The sequence below is a fragment of the Sciurus carolinensis genome, chromosome 6 (genome assembly GCF_902686445.1).
Source record: "Sciurus carolinensis chromosome 6, mSciCar1.2, whole genome shotgun sequence".
In the NCBI taxonomy this organism is placed as follows: Eukaryota; Metazoa; Chordata; class Mammalia; order Rodentia; family Sciuridae; genus Sciurus; species Sciurus carolinensis.
The window spans coordinates 44,753,335-44,770,193 of record NC_062218.1 but is presented as its reverse complement, the minus strand read 5'-3'; the positions used below and the strand labels follow the sequence as shown (position 1 = coordinate 44,770,193).

General features: G+C 38.3%; 1 protein-coding gene across 1 annotated transcript in view; it reads right to left on the bottom strand.

Annotated features, from left to right (window-relative positions):
* The window catches only part of Il31ra (interleukin 31 receptor A), a 100,102-nt gene extending 84,851 nt beyond the window's left edge, over window positions 1-15,251 (bottom strand). The window contains exon 1 of the mRNA XM_047554690.1: window positions 15,119-15,251. The gene's annotated coding sequence lies outside the window, so the exon portion shown is untranslated. The remainder of the gene's footprint in view (window positions 1-15,118) is intronic.
* Window positions 15,252-16,859: the final 1,608 nt, after the last annotated feature.

Genomic DNA, 16,859 nt, shown 5'->3' with positions numbered 1-16,859 from the left:
AAATAAATAAACTCCTGATTCCCTCCTTATCCCATTATAATAAGAATAACCATAGCTAATTACACAGAAATCTGTAAATGATCAATTATAGCTCTTAAAACTAAAAAAATCAATAGCAGCCTTTCTCATCCAGACTCCTCATCTGAACCACAAAACAGAAAATAAGTGATGATTTTGCCAAGAACAGGACATAATTAGTATCAATCAAGATGCCCAGAAGTTCATTCACATAATATGCAATAAAATGTTATATATAATGGATGCCTTTAGGGCATTAGGCTTAAGTCTTATGCAGATGCCTCAGAGAGGTCAGCTGAAGTGGGCTTCCAAAAACATATTTGGAATTGCTGGATGTTGAACCATTATGATATTTGAAGTACGTTTGTGATTTAATAAACACATACCCTGATGATAACTCTTCTTTAGATTAATAAGTTCTGATTATCTTTTTAAAATTAAATCTTTAAACTGTATAAGCCATAATTTCACTTTCAGGTTTGGGAGTGTAATCAGCTAATCACAGAATGTGGGTATGATTCCACTAACTCAGAAAAGGAAAACCACAACAAAATGCCAAAACCTCTGTGCACACAATTCCACTTCAGTAAGAACACTGATGGGAATTGAATAAGACACTTTCAAGTGGGATTTCTGAAATCTCCTTTCCTGAAACATAATAGAATCACATAATACCTTTCCAAGGAAATACAAATGGAATGCATTGCATTAGCCTGCCAAGAACTAATGCAGGATCACACTTTCTGGAAACTGTACAAGTCTTCCAAGCACTTGCCTCATTAAATACTCTTCAAAAATCATTCATTAAGACCAGTGAATGTAACTGGGCATGGTGGTGCATGCCTGTGATCCCAGAGGCTCAGTGGCTGAAGCAGGAAGACTGCAAGTTCAAAACCAGCCTCAGCAACTTGGCGAGGCCCTAAGCAACTTAGTAAGACCATAAGCAACTTAGTAAGACCCTGTCTATAAATAAAAAAATAAAAATGGCTGCACTGGGGATGTGGCTCAGTGGTTAAGCGCCCCTCAGTTAAATCCCTGATACAAAAAAAAAAAAAAAGACCAATGAATGGAAAGCAATATTTGCATTTTCCCATAATTAAGCATAGTTCAAAAATACCAAATGGTTTTCCATATTATTGCAACTAAAAAGAAACCATGGAGAAACAATGGACACAGAGAGCAGCTAAACATGTCTTCTTTCACTCTTTTACATTAGCATAGGCCACAGTCAGTTATATGGGCATTAACCGGGAGATTGTTTAGAAATGCAGATTCTTGTGCTTTGCTGGACCTACCTCTCAATTCAAGTTCTCCCTCTTCCCAATCCTGCTTCCTATCTCTCCCTCTCAAGGCATTGATAAGCATGTTATACCCAAAAACCCAAAAGTAAAGTAACCACAAGAAATTCTCACCATATAAGAGAAAGTCTGCCCAATTTCTATGAAGATTGGCATTTCATAGCATATTAGGCATTTCACATTTATTCAATGAATGAATAAATGAATCTTTGTATCTTACAAATCTCATGGCAGTCTTTCCTATCCAACTGTATCTCTTTTCTATAGCTGTGTTTCTCAACTTTTAAAAATCTCAATGTCTAATGTTATTCTTTGTAATTGGTATTGGGAATATAATGCCCTTTGGGGTTTTGATTTTAAATAAATGAACCTTTGTTTTTAGTCAGTCACTTTTCAAACTTCCATCGCCTATATTTTCTACAGATAGTTCATGTGACCTGTGGAATAGCATCACTCAGGGCCCTACACTTAGAAGGTCCCTGCTTTGGTTTAATGTCTTGCTATTGCTGTCTTGACATTATGTAATAGTTTCTGAACAACAGACCCCAAATTTTTACTTTACACTAAGTTCCACAAATAATGTAGCTCCTCCTGTCTATATAGGTCTGGTTCTTAATAAATGGTGCTAACCAAAATCATCTAAAAAATTATTTTCCTAATACACTTGCCATACTAAGAATTCATTATTGTAATTTGTTTTTACTTTGACTCTACTATCAGATACATTTGCTATGATTCCTATACTCCCTTGTCTAGTCACATCCTATCTCTCCTTCTGCTTCCTCTTCTGGCACAAAGCATGGGAGCTACACCCAAAGAGATTCTGGTACAATCATTCAGTAATCTTTTACTATGCACCCACATATTAAATTCATGTGCTAGTACTACACAGTCCCTTCTTATGAAAGGTTCACAGTCTCAGCAGAATGTGATACATATTTACTATTAATCTAGGTGAACTGGTAGGGGAAACTTTATAAAGTGAAAGGTCTCAAATAGTGTTATAGTTTGGATCTTAGGTCGTCCCCAAAAGTCCATGTGGTAAAGGCTTATTTCCTGAGTGGCACTTTTGGGAAATGGTAGAACTTTGAGGAAGTGGGACCTAGCAGGAGGTATTTAGGTGATTGGGACAGGCCCTTGATTTTGGAATTTTGGCCCCCTCCTCCCTTTCTTTCACTTCATGACCATGAAGTTAGTTGTTTTGCTCCACCACATGCTCCTGCCATGATCTACTGCCCTGTCACAGGCTTAAACACAATACAGCCAACCCATCATGAACTGGAATCTCCAAAACTATAAGTAAAAATGAACTTTTTCTCTTTATACTTGATTCACTTATGTATTTGTTATGGTGATAGAAAGCTGACTAACACAAAAAGAATTTCAGTAAAGGAAGGAAATGTGGCTCCACAGAGTAACAGCATTCTGGGTAAAAGACTGATAGGTGCTTACTCCTAGAGCATAGTGGAAAAGGAGGATTTTGAGGCACAGAAGACACTTCTGCCAAATGATAGGAGTGAGCTCATCCTGAGATATACTGGAAAGGCCTTCCCATGACTCACACACTGGATGATTGGGTGTCACAAATCAAAAAATTAGGAACCATCGTGAGTCTCAAAGAAAGGAACATCATCCAAATGAAACTTTAGAAGGGTAATTTATTGGAAATAATCATTTTTCAAATGGTACCCTAGAAGCAAGAGAATTTACCATTCTCTTCCCTTGCTTCCTTCCAATAGTTCTTAATATCCATCTTTTTGTGACACTCCCTCACTCAATAAATATCAAATGAGTCATGTTGATAAGAATGCTAAAGTGATACATGAAGGTTCCTCCATGGACACTGAGCTAAATATTTGGAAAGGGCACAGTCATCAGCAGGAGAGGTCTGCCAGGTTTTGACACATTTGGCCTAACTTCGGTGCCAGGTTTTTTCACATCATAACCAAAGCATCCATTTTTTTCAAGCTCTTTGAACAACACAGGAAGCAGATACTACCTAACTATAGTCTGAGTGGCAGGGGCAGAATCAAAGCTAAGGTTTATAAAAATCAAAATCCCTACTAGAGAAGGGTTTTGTCATGGAGAACACCCACTGTTTCTGATACCAACCTGCCCCAAAGACAAGAGAAGGTATATATCACACAGTAGGTAACTACAATCTTCTCCAGAACATTCCTTGAAGTCTGTAGAATATGTGAGGGGAAATGGGAGGAGTTAATTGATTGCAAAGGAAGCCCTGTCATAAAGTGGAACAGGGAGAGCTGATTTAAAGCATACACATACTCTGTATTTATCTTATGGGTCCAGAGGAGCAGATAAAAATAAAGAAAGGTTTAAGTCTAGTAGTGTAAAAGCAAAGGATCCAAACACAGCCTTTATTATTCCTAGTGTGTTTAGTATATTCAATGTCAATAACTCAGCCTTGGCCAAGCAGAGCTGAAGCCTAGAGAACAAAGACTCAAACTGCAACTTAACAAAGACTTTTAAAAAATGAAAACAGCTGAACAGAGATCTTGCCATATGGGTAAACTAAAAAGTTAAAATATACAAAGAAAAAGGATCTTGAAGACACTAAGAACATAGATATCAACTAAGTTGGGAGTAAGATTCCTTTCTTAGTAATGTGTCTCCTCATCTTATCATCATACTGTATATGTGCTAATGTTTTTTTATTTATTTGGTTGGTTCTGTTTGGTTGGATTTTTTTGCAGTGTTGGGGACCGAACCCAGGACCTCACATATGTTAGGCAAGTGCTCAACCACTAAGTTATACCCCAACCCTGTTGTAGATGTTTTATTAGCAAGGAGTAATTTTATGAGATTCTATGTTCACTGCAATGGGCACTTCTATGTTCACTTTTTTTTTCTGTATTTTTTGGTGCCAGGGATTGCACCCAGGGGTACTCAACCACTGAGACACTTCCCCAGCCCATTTTTTATTTTTTATTTTGAGACAGCGTCTTACTGAGTTGCTTAGGGCCTCACTGAGTTGCTGAGACTGGTTTTGCACTTGAAATCATCCTGCCTCAGCCTCCTGAGCTGCTGGGATTATGGGCATGTGCCACAGTGCAGCTTGTATTCACTTTTTATAATAGAATCTTTACCTTTAAGATTAATATACTTGTGTTTCTGGAAAACCTTGTGTTTATGTAATATCATAGAAAATTGAAATTGAACTTCTGTTTAGAAAGTAGAAAACTACAAGAGACCATCACCCCCATCTTAACAAAAAAGCCAAATAACATAGAAAACTTTTCCTCAATCTATCAAAGAGTTAGAGTCATTGGCAATCAATAGAATGAATTCTAAAGAGGAACAAGCACAGCAAGGAGAGATGGAACACATGAACCATCTCCTCCCTTAGCAAGCACAGGAAAAAGAAGTGGCCACCAAACAAACTGGTTAAAGGCTCAGTAAAATTTGTGATGAATTCTAAAGACAAGTGTGGACAAGCATGTCTGTTTCAAATAATTTGAAGACACCAATACGAAGTAGCTCCTACCAGGGTCCTCTACTAAGTGCTCACAAGAAAGATTACAGCAGGGAAGAAAACATGACTTCTTTCACCCCAACTGCTTTCCCCAGTGTCAAAAGCATAGGAAAGGAACCCTGGCACTCCCAGAGCATAAATGAAATCCCACTGCATCTGTAGGAGGAATAAAAGAAAAGTCCTTCTGCTTCTGGGAAATGGCAGGAAATCCTCTCATTCCAAGACAGGCAAAGATCCATTTGCCACAGGGAAGGATAAAAGCAAACAAATCCCTCTACTAATGGTGAAACCAGCCAAAGCCCAGGATCCTACACTTTTATCCACAAAAGGATTGTTAGCACTAGGAGGAACAGGAAATTCCCTAGCTCAAAACAACTGCAGGCCCAAGACAAAATTTGGCTGTCACAGAGAGTGTTGTTCTTGGGAGTACCCTCCCTTAAATATGGGTTAGTCCAATGACTTGTTTCAACCAATAGAACATAGCAGAAATTATAACTATGCCAGACTCAGATCTAAAAGAGTTTTAGCAGTTTCCATTTTTGCATTATTGGAAGCTCTGAGCTCACATGTAAGAAATAGGGCTATCTGCTCAAAAGCTCCCATGAAGAGAACATGAGGAAAGGAGAGGTGAAAAAGAGGCCCTAATACTACACAGCTAAGAACCAGGGAACCCAGTCATTAAGAAGAACTAAGGTCAAATATATAAGTACCAGTTCAGTTATTGTAGCCAGTCATTTGATCCATCCTACCTGAGAAGCCACCTTGGACATTTTAACACAATAGACATCACACAGAACAGTGATAAGCCATCCTGCTGTGCCTTGTATGAATTCCTAACCCATTGAACCAGAAGTGTATTAGTCAGTTGTCTATCATTATAACAAAATACTCAAGGCAACTAACTTTATAAAGGTTCATGTAGCTCATAGTTTGGGAGATTCAAAAGTCCAAGATCAAAGAGTCCTATTGATTTGGCATCTGGTAAGGGTGTCAGATGATGACCCATCATTGCAGGAACACATGTAGGAGCAAGCAGTTGCATCTTGAGCCAGGAACAGAGATGGCGAGCAACACTGGGATCCCACAATCCTCTCCGAGAGCATACCTCAATGACATAAGGACTTTCACTAGGCCCTAACTCATAAAGGTCTGTAGCACCTCCCCATACCACCACCCTGGGGACCAAGCTTTTATATACGAACCATTGGAGACACTCAACATCTAAACCCTAGCAATAAGAAATAATAAAATGGTTGATATACCTGAGCACAGTGGTGCATGCCTGTAATCCCAGCGGCTCGGGAGGATGAGGCAGGAGGATGATGAGTTCAAAGCCAGCCTCAGCCAAAGCAAGGCACTAAGAAACTCAGTGAGACCCTGCCTCTAAATAAAATACAAAAAAAGAGCTGGGGGTGTGGCTTAGTGGTTGAGTGCCCCTGAGTTCAATCCCCAGTATCCCCCTCCACACACAAAAAAAGGTTGATTTATTTTTATGGTTGATGTTTTAAGTTATTCATGCTTTCATGTAATGCTTTCTCTCAAGTGAACTAGTGACTCACTTCTAACAAAGAATACAGCAAAAGTGATGGGATGTTATTTCCAAGTTCAAGTTTGGGGACTGCAACTCTTTATCGTTCCTTCTCATGACTTGCTCACTCTGATGAGGCCAGCTTGCCATGTTGTAAACTGTTCTATGGAGAGGCACACGTGGCAGGGAACTCAGGGCAGTTCTTGGTCAACAATTGATAAGAAAACTCAGACCCTTAGTTCAAAAACTATTTGAATGATCTTGGAAGTAGATCCTTTCCTAGTCAAGCCCTGAGTGACTATATCCCAGCTAATACCTTAATTGTAACCTTGTGAGAGAGTTCAAACGAGAGAAGCAGCTAAACCATGCTCAGATTCCTAACTCACAGAAAGGAAAAGATACTAAATGTTGTTTTATGTCACTCCATTTTGGGGTACTAAACAAATTTTAAGAAAGTAGAAAAAAAGAGAAGTTGTCAATATATATCTATCTATACATACTATCAGTATGTAAAGTGACTCTATCCAGAGTTTCTTAAGCAGGGGTGCACATCAGAATAACCCAAGGCTAAGGGTAATGTTATAAAGAAGAAATAAACCTGGTGCAGTGGCACACACCTAATCCCAGCAACTCAAGAGGCTGAAGTAGGAGGATTACAAGTTCAAAGCTAGCCTCAGCCATTCAGCAAGGCCTTAAGTAACTTAGTGAGACCCTGTCTCAAAATAAAAAATAAAAGGACTTTGGATGTGGTTCAGTGGTTAAGCACCCCTGAGTTTAATCCCTAGTATCTCCCTCACCCACCAATAAAAGAAGGGAGAAATATATAGAAAGGTTTGGGGTAATAAAAACGAAGATAGACAGTGGTGACACACACCTGCAACCCAGCAACTTGGGAGACTGAGGCAGGAGGATCACAAGTTCAAGGCCAACCTCAGCAACTTGGCAAGATCCTTTCTCAAAATAAAAAATAAAAAGGGTTGGAGTGTGGCTCAGTAGTTAAATGCCCCTGTGTTCAATTCCCAGTAACAAAAAATAAATAACAATGAAGACAGAGTCTGTTTCACTATAATGTCATCAGAATCATATCCCCAGTCCTTGATCTTGTGCAGGTTTAACAGCTAGATTTTGAAATGGCTGCAGTTGAATTTTGGAGAAGCCCCTAGAACATTCCATTTATTCTGCGTGGCAGAGCTTATGGAACAGTTCATGGCATTCCTCACACAGTCCAGTGAAGTGACCTATTTTATATGTGAATTTTCTTCCCAATTCCCTCTCCTTAGTGAGACCCATGAGCTAGCCAAATGAATGGTTTCATTTTCAATCATGTTGTTTTTCAAAACTCCTAAGCAAGCCTTCAAGTCATTCCCAGAAAAGCTTGGCATGATTTGAGGTTCTAACAATCCCTGGAAAAGGTAAACATCTGTGAAAGGAAAAAATAAGACAGTGAGGAGGACATAAGATCTGATAGGGGTTTTTTTCCCCATTTTTACTATTAGCAAAAACATGTTGGCATTCTTGGGCATGTATCTGTCCCCATACTGGATCACACTTCTAAAATAAATAAATTTCTAGCTGCACACTTTCTGGGTGAAGTAAGTATTTGTAATACTCTTGACACATATTGCCAAATAGCTTTCTAGAAAAATTATGCCTGTTTATGTTCCTGCCAATAGCATGGGAGTGTCAGATATCAGAATTGTGATTATAAATATTGATAGAGATCATCCAGTTTGGGTATTGCTGACCATATTTTAACACTATCAACCTTTTTACCAAAAACAATAATAATATAGACTGATTGAGAGCTTATAATAATCCAACTAGTTTACTAAGAGTTTTACATGTGTTATCTCATTCAGTCCTTCCAGTAACCTATAGTTCAATATCATCACAATTCCTTTTATAGATGAAAATAATTAAAACCCAACCCAAAGAGGTTAAGCACCTTGCCTAATGATCATAGCAAGTAAATGGTGGATTCTAGATAGAACCCCAAGAAGTCTGATTTCTATAAGCATTATTCTTTGCTTTTATAACAAGACAGAGATAATTAGTTGAGGGTAACTACCTGAATGGTTATCTGCACTGTGCCTGGCTCATGAAAGATCTAACTTGAACAAAAACATTGCTACTCATTGTAAATCAGTGTCTTGGTATTAGCTTTTTAAATATTTTTTAGTTGTAGATGGACAAAACATCTTTTATTTTTATATGGTGCTGAGGACCAAACCCAATGCCTCACACATGCTAGGCAAGTGCTCTACCACCGAGCTACAACCCCAGTCCTTGATATTAGTTTTTTCCCCAGCCTCTCCTTTCTAAGGGTGTTGTAGCTGAGGGAAATGAGTCCCTGTTGATTCTATGAATTCCAAATAATTCTAACTATTTGTATGTAGGTTTGCTTCCTTCCAATGCACACTGAAATATGGCAACTGCAGCTGTTTCCCGGGAAAAACATCTTCCCAAGCTGGGAATGCTTCTTGTAAAGATAGTGCCGATATGAACTTTATAGAATAAGGGCTTTGTGGGGGACAGGTGTGTGTGGGCGGGAGAGGGAGAAAAGGGGGAGAGGGAGAGAGAGAGAGAGAAAGAGAGAGGGGGGGGGGAATATAGAGGGAGGGAATGAAAAGAAAAAAGAAACTATTCTCAGAGAATTGAGAAAGAAGTGAGTCTTGGGAAGCTCACCAGAACATTTCAGGAAGGCTTAAAATGGAGATGCCAAGGACATAACTGGCCAAACTCAAGATATCCTGTACATTTTTTATGAACATGATCTAAAAGTTTATCATGTATCATCTAACCTGCCTTTCTGATACTGGTACTTTTTGGATTTTACTCAAAAGTGACAAGCTTTTCACACAATTGTTACCTGACTGACAGCACTGCAGGCATCAATTGCAAAATGTGTCCTGCTTTCAGAGATATTAAAACATGGGAAAAGGTGCATCCTAGAATGAATGAGATTAGTTTTGAGTTTTAACAACATAAGTGATTTCCTACTTGAGAAGTATGACTCCTGGCCAAAAAACCTATGTGATTTTTCTGGCCTGATCATAGGCAATTACAAAGACTTTGGCTGGCAGGCCACAGGGGAAAGCTACCCTCCCTAAATCAGACCTGGTACACTGCCAGTGCATTACAGGTTCCAGAAATCACCACAGTCCTCTGTGCAGCCATGGTCTTACACATATCTACATTCCTGGCCCAGGTACTGCCACTTGAAGATCTCCTTATCAGAAAAACATGAAACCAGTTTTCTCCACACTGACTCAGTGCACAATACTTTTCTACTCCTAGCTCTCTCCTCTCCCTCCCCACTGCTCCTAGGTCCATACAACTGCCAGAACCGTGATGACCCCCTCTCCATGTGTGCTGATACATCTGATCCTCAACCAGTGGGCCATTATATGGGGGGGTGGGTCAGGGCATGAAATGGGCAAGCAAGTGCTTTCTTCACTTTCAAACCTTGGTTTTGTACTATTACAGTACATGGATGAAAGGTTTAGCTGTCACTTTCATTTTGACTTGTCCTTTAATCCACTATTCCAATACCACCTGGAAGCCCAGCTCTCTCCACCCAGCTTAGCTGAGCTTCTGGCAATACTCAGGTCAAACAGAAAGCAGTAAATCAACTTGAGCACAAAGCAGGGAACATCTTTAAGATGTTTATTAGCCAGGATTTCTACACTGCCCTTGCTGTGTACTCGAGCAAGAGTTGAGTTACTGAGACTTAACACACACTGATTTGGATGTACTAGATATGAAAAAATTCATTAATTAAATGGGTAACAATTCACACCATTGTAGACATATATTTGAAAAACAAATACTGGGAAATACTGGGATATTATCATGAGTAAGAAAGAAATTCAGGGAAGGGAGGAAAATGTGAACTATAGTAACAAAAGGCTGTATGAAAGAAGGCCAACTTGAGTACATCATTGAACTAGTAAAATTTGGGTCACCAGAGGAAAAAAACACCTAAGAGTATAAGATTCCCATTTTCAAAGACTATAGAGTCCTTTTTTACACTAAGGAATATTTTTAAGAAAAGATTTTGTGCATTAAAATTGAATGCTCCCACAACAATAAAATAGGTTCCTCTGGACTGAAATGGAATAGGAAGTGTGATTATTTTTCAGAATTTCGGCCTTGTTTTGACAATATTCATTATCCCTTAATTTGTGTTTCCCAAGTTCAAACAATGGATTTCAGAAGGTACAGCTGAAAATTACCCTCAAAACTGTTAAGCTAAGCCATTATGAGGCAATTAATAGGGAAATTGACCAGAATTGCCAACCTTTGGACTTGAAAAAAGTATTCCCCCCAAAAGGTATAACCATTCTGCAATTTTAATTTCATTGAATCTAAATTTTAAAATGGACTTAAGCTAGTAGAAAACTTTTAAGCATATTTGGAACAACTTTGGTATTGAATGTATTTTGTAACTGTACATTTTATAAAATCTAAATACAGATCACGTATGCCCAATGAAAACGTAGCATCCAAATTGAGGTATAAAATATGCACCAAATTTCAAAGATTTAATTCAAAATTTCAAATATTTCAGTTAATTCTTAGATTGATTACATACTGAAATGGCAATACTTAGTATATATTGTTTATATATATGACTCACATTGTAATTCTATTGACCTGCTCTAGAGCAATGATTTGCCCAGGAAAAAAAAGTAAACAATACAGGGTCACTTAATTATAAAACATCTGAATTGGTGAGGCCCTACTGGGCCTTAACTCATTTTCTTTGTTCCCTTTTTTATTTATTCTTTTTAGATATACACAACAGAATGTATTTTGATGTACTATATATGCATGCAGTATAATGTATTCTAATTAGGATCCCATTCTTGTGGTTGTATTGATGTGGAGTTACACTGGTCATGTATCCATATATGAGCATAGAAAAGTTATGTCCAATTCGTTCTACTGTCTTTCCTTCTCCCATCCTTCCTCCTTTCCCTTCATTCCCCTTTGTCTAATTCAATGATTTTCCTTTTTCCCCTTCCCCACCTCCCTTGTTGTAAATGATGTGCACCAAACTCATAAAAGCAAGAAAGATTGCTGGCCCAGGATTTAAAAGTTCTTACTTATAGAGGATTTCAATTACAGAAGAATAGTATCCCAACTTGGCAACTCCAATATATTAGGAGTATCTCAGTAGCTTAAGGGGAAAGTGTCAAAGAAACAGCTTTGCATTTCTCCATGGATAGTCTTAGAAGACGTTATCTAACAAGTGAAGTCACTAATAGCAAAGACTTTAAAAGTTGCAAAACTTAAAAGTCCCAAATATGAATGAAAACCAAATTTTGTTACCTTAAATTGTTTATTTCATAAGCAGATACAGATAAAATCATTATAAGAAAGTTTTCACCCAAGAACTTCAAGTCATTATGGAATCAATTTAAGTTATAATTACGTGTATTTCGATGGTCATTCTCCAATTCTTATTGTATATTCAGGTAGCAAACAGCATGAAAAGAAAGTGTTCGATTTAAGATTCTCTTAGCAATCTACACGGATTCCTTGCTATCTAAAGCAGATCAAGAGGTCCTTGTCCTGACGCCACTGAGTAAGGAAATCCCTTACTATCCTAGAAAACATCCCAATTCCTCAGTATTGGCAGTGTGTGTCAGCTGACTTCCAGATTCCTACATTTTCCAGCTTCCCCTATGGTTTGATATGACCAAGTTCTCAACAGGAATGTGAGATGTATTTGCCTAAGTCATAAAAATCTTTCATAAGTCCAACTCTCCCACCCACTCCTACTCTATCCTTTTTTCTACCTTGATGAAGAAAAGCTTACAGACCTTTTAAGTCATATATCCAAGGTTGCAGAGCCACAGGATGGAAGGCAGCTGGATTCCCAAATAACCACTAAGGAGGCCACTTATCTAAAAGAACACCCTTCTTGGACAATTAGATAAGCAAAAAATATACCTTTATTTTGTTAAGCCATGATAGTTTGGGGATGAAGCAAGCAAGCATCACCCTAAAGATATAATCAGTGACCCAAAGGACTGAAATTTGGCCAAAGGATAAGACATTTTCACAACTCTCAGATAATCACTGGGCAGCAAAATAACCCATCTTTTGATTTTATCTTTTCTCTATCCCACCACCCTTTTACCACTCCCAGTTGTATTATGTACAAGACTGTCACTAGCCAAACAGGTAAACAGGTGAATAGTCAATACATATATGAAAAGGTGCCTAATATCACCAATCTATGAAAACCACAGTGAATGGTTAGAATTAACAACACTGGCAATACCAAGAGATGGTGAGGTGTGGAACGAGTGTTAACACTTTTATAATGCTGGTGGCTATATTAAATGATACCGCCATTTTGGAAAACTCCTTAGCTGTTTAGAATAAAGTTAAAATATAGCACTTTATGATCAATTCCACCCACTCTTAGGTATATGCCAGATAATTAAGTGCTTATGTTAACCAAAAGACTTGTAGAAGAATATCCATAGCAGCTTTATTTATACTAGTCAACTGGAAACATCCAAATGCCCATTAACAGGAGACTGGAAATATAATTTGTAGTATATTCAAATGAAAGAACAATATACAACAATAAAATTAGTGACACAAAATATTGATGAATTTGAGATGTTATGTTGAGCAAAAGAAATCAGACACAAAAGAGGGCATAATCTAAGATTCCATTTATATGTAGTTTAAGAACAGGCAATTTATGGCAAAAAAAAATCAGACAAAAGGAATGAAAGGAAGGGAAGTATCTAGGGTGATAAAAAATTTTCCATATCTTGATTTGGGTGATGGTTATAGAGACTATTCACAGATAAAATTGTGAGCAGTACACTTAAGATTTGTAACCATTTATTTATTTTTGGACACAATATCTTTATTTTATTTTTTATGTGGTACTGAGAATCAAACCCAGTGCCCCACACATGCCAGGCAAATTTGCTCTACAACTGAGCCACAACCCCAGCCCTGTAGTCTTTTTTTTTAATTTGTGAAATTTATTTCATTTTCTTTTCTCTTTTGTGGGTAAGGTGGTCCTGAACTGAAGTCTTCATTCATGCTAACTAAGCACATATTCTACCACTGTGCTACATCCCCAGTCCCTGCAAATTTTATTTCAAATTAAAAACTAATAAAGTTAACCTCCTCAAGATCACACAACTGAACCTTGGTCAATTTGAATCATTTCATGAAAAGTAGGGTTTATTTCTAATGAATTATATATACCAATAAGAAAACTCTAAGAAGTTTGTTTCTACTTAGCTTTAGGATTAGCATAACTCTCTGAATATATTTTCTTTATAGTATCCACATTATGGCAAACTATTTATTTGGGCACAAATTAGTATAAATTCTACTCCAAAGGACAGTATTTACTTTGTGACACAAAGCAAATTCTACTTATAGATTTGAAATAAATTATTGAAACCTAATTTTCTCAGAGAGTTAATTGGTAACCCAATAAAATACCTCAGCCGAAGAACAAACATGTTAAGATGAAACTATCAGAACTTGCATTGCAACATTTAATTGGCAAGAATACATTGGGGAGTATCCTCAGTTGATTAGCATCCCTGGGTTGTAATGAGTAAATCTCCAGTGGTGGAACACTCTAAGACTGATGAAACACTTGATGAGTATATAGTAAGATGCCAAAATGATCAATTAAGAAGCATCAATCATGGTGTGTGATATGCCAACGGCAAACTGTATTTGTAATATAGATTCAAACACTATAGCCAGAACTGTGACCACAGAGTTAAGAACTGTTTATTAAAAACTGTTAAGGTATCTACTGCAATAAGATCTGAGCATCAAAATACAAGTGTACCAGCAGTCAGCTATGATATCCTGCATCCTTACATAGGACTGCCTTTTTAAAAATGTTCTATATGACTGCATAGACTGTGTGACTTCATCAAATGAGACATTTGGGGAAACATTCAGTTGTCTTCCTTTTACACATAAGCAAACCAAGGCCTAAAGCTGATCACTGACATACTGGACACCACATAAACTGGCAAAAAAAAAAAAAAAAAAGGCCAATGTTAAGTCTACTATGACCAGTTACTTATTATGAAGCATCATCATGTTCACATATTATACATAAGACCTCTCCTCCAATACATAAAAGTTCTTGAACTAAAGTGTTTTGATTTCTGTTGAGAATTTTTATATCTCCCACATGGAAATCAAAAAGAAAATCAAGTTAAAATAAATATATCCAGAACTTTGATATAAATTCATATCTTATTTTGTTGTTGTTCCTGAACAGTGAAAAAGAATCTCACAAAAATAGGAGACTCCAAATCCAGAAAACACTGATGGAGACAAAAACCTTTCAAAGGATTCTACAAAGTAAATAGAGATGTCTACAAAATAATCATTCAGGTAAAGGTCTAAGGAATTTACCAGTGTCGCCAGCTCCCAATCCAAAGAATAAATCTCCTTTGCTCACTTCAATTTCCAGGAGCCAGCATTAGTAGTGTTTCTATACACTGACTTTATGGCTGGCTCCCCATCCTATCCCAACATGGAATCCCTCGGGACACCATCTCTGAGAAGGGCTCAATCTACAGTCCCCAAAATCTTTGGGTGGATCTGTTAATTGGTTTCAGAGAAGGGTTGATAAATCATTTTATGTCAAACGTGGGGCTATAATTTACTTGATCCAAGAAGATTAGGAACTGCAACTCTAAAGTGAGAGCCCAGAGAAAATCCGCGGGGTCAGTCAGCTGCGTCCCACCCCACAGCGCCACTCACCTGGATGCGGCCAGCCGGAGCTCCCAGCTGCAGCGGCCCCTTCAGGGCTGCTGGGCTCAGTCCCCTAGGACTCACCGGACCAACCCCCGCTCTGCCTGATGAAGGCTCCTGCCGCCAACCGGGGGAGTGGAAGGACCACCGGCTCAGGGCCGCCCCTGGGCACCGCCTCCTACGAGCTGGGAACGCGGGCGGAAGCAGCTTTCCAGGACCGGCAGCTCTACCGTGAACTTAGTGGCACGCAGCGGCTGGTCTGCTCAGACTGGGCTCTTTTCTGGACCCTCGGGGTAGGCTATGGGAAACAACTCAAGTGCGTTCTGGACTAATTTTTACAAAAGAGGTGCACAGGGCATGATTGAACGTGCCACGAGGGAATCTAAAGTCGGACAGAAAGCACAAACAGCCACAGGCAAGTCGAAGTTTTTAGGCCTTCCGAAGATGCTTCAAAATAGTAAATAGGTACCCTTTTCAATACATTTAATAAGCAGTTAAGCAACCTAAGTTCTCTTATCTGCCCTAACTAGCTCTGTTTGGTGAGAACATGCTTCAGTAGAGCAGTTTTCCCATCTATCAAAAGTACATGTCAAAACAAAACAAAAGACTAAAAAACCCTACGTTAGGGTTTCTTAAGTTTTAAAATAAGAAAAATAAAGCTTTCAGTACGGTTTTTCTTCTGGTGGCTTTTAAAATTATTTTTATGTTATCATGATTAGAAATACCAAAATGGGAATGAGTTTCTGTACAATCAAGGGCAGCACACACAAAAACTGAGAATAGATGAGGGATAAAAGTACAAAAACAAACTACCAAAAATTAAATAAACTGGTGGGGGGTTGGGGGGCAAAAATCATCCAGGGCCAGGGGTGTAGGAGGGGGGCAAAAAAAGAAAATCATCAAGGGTCAGGGGTGTAGCTCAGCACTAAAAGCTCTTATCTAACAAGAACAAATAGATCCCCAACACCACAAAACAACCAGGGTCACACCAATGAAAAGCTGACTTTGCATAAATAAGGGGACCAATATAGAGGTACCTATGCAAATAGCATAAATATGAAGTTAGGGGAAATACAGAAGGGTTAAACTCACCAGTGCTTCTCCCCTGTACAGAAATGTTATCAATGCTGAACCATATAAAATCATAACCATTTCCACTTTGCACCAAGACCCCAACGATGGGTAATATCTGTAGGTTATTCACCCTATGTGAAATCAAAACCACCCCTCACCTTGGTGCTCTGCTACATCAGCACTACTCCCAAGCCTTCACATATATAGCTGATGCTTGGTATTCCACATCTGAGGTAGGTAGGTACTTTAGGTCTTTCATAGCCAACACACTCCTTAGCAAGAAGAGTGAAGCAGGAGGCATCACAATAACACACCTTAAACTATACTACAGAGCTATAGTAACAAAAATGGCATGGTATTGGCAACAAAAGACATGTAGACCAATGGTACAAAATAGAAGACACAGAGACAAACCCACATAAATACAGTTATCTCATACTAGACAAAGGTGCTGAAAATATACATTGGAGAAAAGATAGCCTATTCAATGGCGCTGGGAATACTGGAAATCCATATGTAACAAAATGAAATGAAACCTCTATTTCTCACCCTGCACAAAAATCAACTCAAAGTAGATCAAAGACTTAGGAACTAAAACAGAGACCCTGTGCCTAATAGAAGAAAAAGTAGGCCCAAATCCTCACCATGTCAGCTTAGGACCTAACTTCCTTAACAA